Genomic DNA, 6203 nt, shown 5'->3' on the forward strand with positions numbered 1-6203 from the left:
CTCCGGCGAACCTGCAAAGAAGCCGAGCCGGGAGGGGTTTCCCGGCGATGGTCCTCCGACGCTCAAGTCAGGCAACGAGAGAAGCAGTGTAATGTGACTACAGTAAAGATGTGTGCATACCTTCGTCGACGTCTGGGGGTCCTTATATAGGATCCCGGGGAAACGCGGTCACGTTTCCCGATGCGTGCACGCTTCCCCAAACATACCTTAACGAGCCTGTGTCAGGAAAGTACCTCTAGCGTCATTCCGCAATCGTCCGAGTATATCCCGGATGTGACGGTGGAAGCTTCCACCTTATGATCTTGTGTACGGCTCGACCGCCAACTCTGCTGCTTGTCGGCGGCAGGTGTCTCGAGGATGATGTTATCCCTCTGTCTTCCTTTGTCCTCTTGCGTTCCCTGTCTATTCCCGGGCCGAGCGGGTCGGCCGCTCAGCAGGCGTATTACTTCTGTCGCCGATTATAGGTATCGGTCCGACTGGGATAACTCCCGGTCCTATGCTCGGATGAGATTGCTCCTGCCTCTGTTGCCTGGTGCCCCGGCTGAACGGACATACCGCTCGGCCTTAAAACCTTTTTACATTTGAGCATCTGAAACCCGACCCCCAGTCGGGTTGTCTTTCATTCTGTTCGGGGGATTCACGGTCGGTCGACCCTCTTCGTCCGGTCGGCCAATCTCAGGGTTGAATCTCTTGACCTTTGACCTCCACGTGTCGTTGACCTTCCGCCAACGAGGATCCCCCGTCCTTATCACCGGATCACATGCCTCCCCTTCAAGTCTAGTCGAAGGAGGCGTTAAGTCCGACTGACTGGACTATGAGTTTGGTTGAGCGACATTCACTTTGCCGCTCCTGAAAGTGTATTTCCGATCAGCTCTGGGAGGCCCCTTAGGCCGATCGGCGAGTTGATGGTTGTGCCTTGTAGTTTTGATTTTCATTCGTTGCTTGTTGCTCTACTGTTTTGGGGGTGGTCGGAATCGTCGGGTCTCTTCGGAATTCATGCCAATCTCATTAAGCTGCCCACGCGTGAGTAATGGTGCTCATTAAATGCCGCCCAATTACTGATCGCCACCTGGCAAGTCCGCCGTCATCGTACGGCGAGGGCATCAGCTTCGATTGGACAGGCGTTGGTTCAAATCCGATGATCCGATGTCATTGCTCCTTTCGATGACCTGGATCGGACGGTTGTGGTGGACTGAGCCCGGGGTTTATGAAGCGCCGACGCTGACCCTCCTTCCATCGTTCTTGCCTTCGCGTTTTTGGTGATTCCTCTCGCACCCATCTTCCCGTCGTTCGCTTGCCTCAGTGCTCCGACGAACTTCCGACCTTCTCCTTCACGCTTTGCTCCCAATAAGCCTTCTCCTATCTCTACTTTCTTCCATTTTCTCCTTTCTGTGATCTTTGCATTCGTTCACTATAGTTTCAGTCTCCTCCGTCAACCCTTTCATTTTTCTTTCCTCGATCCTTCCTTCCTCGCTACTGTTCCGGCGATGGCTAGCACCTCGCAACCTTCTTATCCTCCTCCTGGTCTATGGTATATGACCATGGTAAGCAGGTTTGATGAGACTGACGCGGGACGCTTCCTCAACGAATTTGAACTCCCTCCTGACCATAGACTGGTTTTAGCCACCTCTTCCAATCGGCCCCACAATTCGCCGATCAGCACTGTTTGCTTCTTCCGCGACCAATTCGTGGCCGGTCTGCGCTTCCCTCTACATTCTTTTATCAGGGAGGTTTGTAATTATTTCCGCATCCCGCTCGGGCAACTTGTCCCCAACTCTTTTAGGTTGTTGTGCGGCGTAGTAATCCTTTTCAAGCTGCACGACATTCCCTTAGTCCCCAAAGTTTTCCACTACTTTTACTATCCCAAACAGTCCGAGTGGGGTACTTTCCTCTTCCAGTCGCGGATCAGCCTCGTCTTCTTCAATAAGATGTCTACCTCGAACAAGCACTGGAAAGAAAATTATTTTTACCTTCGCTTTCCCGAACTGTCATCCTTTCGCACCCAATGGCAGACCACCGTGCCGAGCCCGCCTGACCTCGGTAAATACAAGAGCCAGCCGGATTATCTTCATGCAGCCAATCTACTGGCCGACCAGAGGTTCAGTATCGATAAACTACTTCACGAGGGGGTGTTGTACATATTCGGCTTGAGTCCGATCCGAACGCAGCTCTCGAGCAACATGGGTAAGCACTTTCCTTGTCCTTTTTCCTTTTGGTCTAACTGATTTATTCTTTTGTTATGCAGCTGACATCATGTGGCGCGCCAAGGTTGCTGATCGGTTGAAATTGAAGGCTGCCGAAATTGAGGCGGCAGCAGCCAAGGAGATGGCCGATCGGGGCATCGAGCCGGTCGGCTCGCATGAGGGCGAAAGCGGAGGAACTCCAACTGAGGCCCGAGAGTCTGCCGCTCTGGTCCCTGCAACTGGAGCGGCCGGGGATGCTATCTCTTTTGTCGGTCAGCAGCCTACATCAAAGGACGAGGAGTGGTCGGCTGACGATTCCCCACTGATAATACGCAAGCGACGCTGGACGGCCATTGAGCAGGCGGAGCCGGTGATCGGGCCAGTCGACGCCCCCTTAGAGGCAATCAACCCGCTACCCGCCGCACATGAGGGCATCTCGTCTGATCGGACTCCCTCACAGCTCGACCAGCCAGCAGCTTCGCTTGGGGAGCAACCCGTTAGTTCTTTGCCCCGGGTTCGCCTTCGGCTCAAGCGCTCGGATATTATTTCTGCGCCACTTGGCGAGTCATCCAGCCGAGTCGTTTCTTCCCAATTTGATCCGAGCGATCGTCGAGTGATAAAGTTCGTCCTTCGTCTTCCCACCGAGGAGTTCCTTTTGGCGACGGATCAGCCTACTGCTCCCGAGCATCAAGTTACCATCCAAGGGCCGCTTGCCAAGACGTGGGAAGATGCAAGGGCTCGAGTTGCCCTGATGACTCCCGGTCAGCTAGCGGACAGTCATATGCAGCAAGCCACCGAGGTATGTTTCTTAACACGTTATTACGACGACTTTACCAGATTCCTGATATTACCCCTATCCGAACGCAGCAATGGGTGGAGAACATTGCGGTCAGCAATCGTCTAGCCGAACTAGATGAGGAGTTGAAGAAACTCCAAATTTCTGGAGGGGCGCCGGCTGAGGGGCCCTCATATGCTACGCTTAAGTCCGAGCTGACTCAGATAGAAAAACTACTAGCGACCAAGCGGCACAAATCTTCCGGCCTGGAAACCAAGGTAGCTGGACTTGAAGCCGAAGTCAAGTCCCATGACCACCAGATCACTGTGGCCACCAACAGAAAAAATAGGGTCGTTGCTGATCTGGACGCAATGAAGGTGCAGGTCCGAGCGCTGGAGCAGCGCGTCAGAGAATTGACCGACCTGCTATCTGCTGAGAAAGAGAGTCGATCTACCACTGAAGCTAAACTGCGGGCAGATAAGGAAGATCTCCAAGGAGCTCTCGACGCCTCCCGAGCGGCGCTAAAGGAATACCAGGACGGAGAAGCTGACCGCTTCAAGGTGATTAAACAGAACTACCTCCGATCGGACGCATTTGGTGACAAGTTTAGCGATCGGCTAGTTCTGTCCTTTGAAGGGGTCATCCGGGCGATAACTGTTTACCTGAAGGCCAAGGGCCATCTCCCTGAGGATACCTCTATCCCTCCTCAAGACATAGCCGGCCTACTGGAAGCTGTTCCGGAGTCCATCTTCGAGCCCATAGAGTGAGGAGCGTTCATGATTTCCTTGTAGTGTTTTTTGTAACCCTTCCGATCGGCTCAAAGGGCCTGAATTTTAATAAGACATGCCGTCTTTTTATTAGCTTACTCTTTGTCAATACTTATGTCCTCCGATCGGAGCGCAAACTACTATCGTGTTGGGTTTTTCGGGCCGCGAAAATCGCTTTTTTCGCGTCGCGAAAACCCCAAATCACCCTAGCCAAAGGATCTCATGCGAAGAAAAATTTCAAAAACAAAATACGAGTACGAGTTCCTACTTAGATCTACTCCTAGATCTACATGAAACGAGTTATACCTTTGAAGCGAAGCCCTTCGCGTTCCCGCTCGTCCAAACGGTGCCAGATCTCAAGAGTATCAAGATAGATACTCCTCTAGAAGTATCCACACGGACTCGTAGGTGGAGGAAAAACACACAAAGAGGTGTGCTAGCACCTATGTGTGGTTCGGCCAAGTTGAGGAGGAGAGGGAGAGGAAGAGAGCTCCAAGAGGAAGAAGGAAGAAAATGCACACTTGAATGAATAATTGAATTCTCATTCAAACAAAAGTGGCCGGCCACTCTTCATTGTGTAACTCCCAAAATTGCATTAAGTGCAATTAATGTGAAGCTATTAAAGAAAATGGCTTTGTAACTTCCATGAGGTGGCACCTATGATGATGTGGAGTAACATCATTGGTCCATATCATTGCCAACTCACCAATGAGGTGGCATAAAGTCAAGTCAAACTTGACTTTTAATCTTCCTCTCTAGTCAAGTCAAACTTGACCAAATCTCTTCCATGGTTGATCGAATCCAACCATTTGATTCAAGCCAACTTAATATAATGAATCTAATTCATTTAATTAAATTGATTCAATGAGTCAAAATCTAAATTAGACTCATTGAACACATGAATCAACTTGAGTCGAACTCAAGTTAGCCCAATTAGGATTACTCTTAATCCAATTTGATTCATCAAATGAATCTAATCTTCTTGGTTCATCATATGAACCTAATCTCCATCTAATTGTCCTAAGTGTGTGACCCTATAGGTTCTTGTAACGTTGGCAATGCCCTAAACCCATTTAGGAGCATAAGTAATGAGCGGTATCTAGCAACACATCATTACTACCCAAGTTACAAGAATGTCGAGATCCGACATCACCTTGTGACTACTAATTGTGACTCCTCACAAAATATGACAAGTGTCCTTCTATCCTAGACATCTAGATTGATCAATGTGAGGCATAGACCGTGTCATCCTCTGACCAATCTAAATCTTGAACTCCAAGTAGACTCACTAAATCAAATGAGCTCAATATCCTATATTGACTCATTTGGGCATGGCCATGCACTTCGTGGTCTCACTCTATCAAGAATACCGATGTCACTCCCGTCATATAGGAGGGATAGATCTCATCTACATCACTCACATCCCTCCGCATAATTTGTTACATACCTAGTAATCGCCTTTATAGTCCACCCAGTTACGGGGGACGTTTGACGAAACTAAAGTACATAACTCCTTATGTAGGGAACCATGGTGACTTCAGGTCTAAGGACTAGTAGTCATACTAATAGCCACATGAGAAAGTATATGACACTCATATAACGATCCATGATACTTTTTCATGGCGGGTCATTCAGTATACATTCTCTAATGCATACCCATGTGTCAACTTGATATCTCTATATCCATGACTTGTGAGATCAAGTCATCGAGTTGACCTACATGCTAGTCTTATTGCATTAACATTGTCCCTGAATGTCAATACTTGACTAGGAATGATTTAGAGTAGTGTTCCCTATATCATCTCACTATCGGTTCAACTAACCGATTGATATAGGTAAGAACCTACTACTTAAGGACGTTACTATACTTAGTTTATTTGGCACCAATACAAGTAAGTATAATAACTAAAAACCAAATGCCTTTATTTATATATAGAATATGATACAACAAGTCCAAAATACAATCATCAAATGATTGGCTCAAGGGCTCTAGCTAACAATCTCCCACTAGCACTAGTGCCAATCAGTGTAGGCTCTAAGCCCAAATGACCTAGTGTGACCATCATGCTTCTTCTGTGCCAAAGCCTTGGTTAAGGGATCTGCGATGTTAGCCTCTGTAGGTACTCTGCAAATCTTCACATCTCCTCTCTCGATGATCTCTCGAATGAGATGGAAGCGCCGTAGTATATGTTTGGTCCACTGGTGTGAGTGAGGTTCCTTCGCATGTGCTATAGGTCCATTGTTGTCACAATATAGCTCAATAGGGTCAGCAATGCTAGGAACCACCCCAAGTTCAGTGATGAACTTGCGAATCAATCGCCTCCTTCGCCTCGATGCGAGAATATACTCGACCTCGTAGTAGAATCGACTCTGTGTCTGCTTGAACTCTTCCAGCTCACAGCACCACCATTAATGCAAAACACGAACCCCGATTGCGATCTATAGTCATCCTGGTCGGTCTGGAAGCTAGCATCACTG

The sequence above is a fragment of the Zingiber officinale genome, chromosome 10B, assembly GCF_018446385.1.
Source record: "Zingiber officinale cultivar Zhangliang chromosome 10B, Zo_v1.1, whole genome shotgun sequence".
Classification (NCBI taxonomy): Eukaryota; Viridiplantae; Streptophyta; class Magnoliopsida; order Zingiberales; family Zingiberaceae; genus Zingiber; species Zingiber officinale.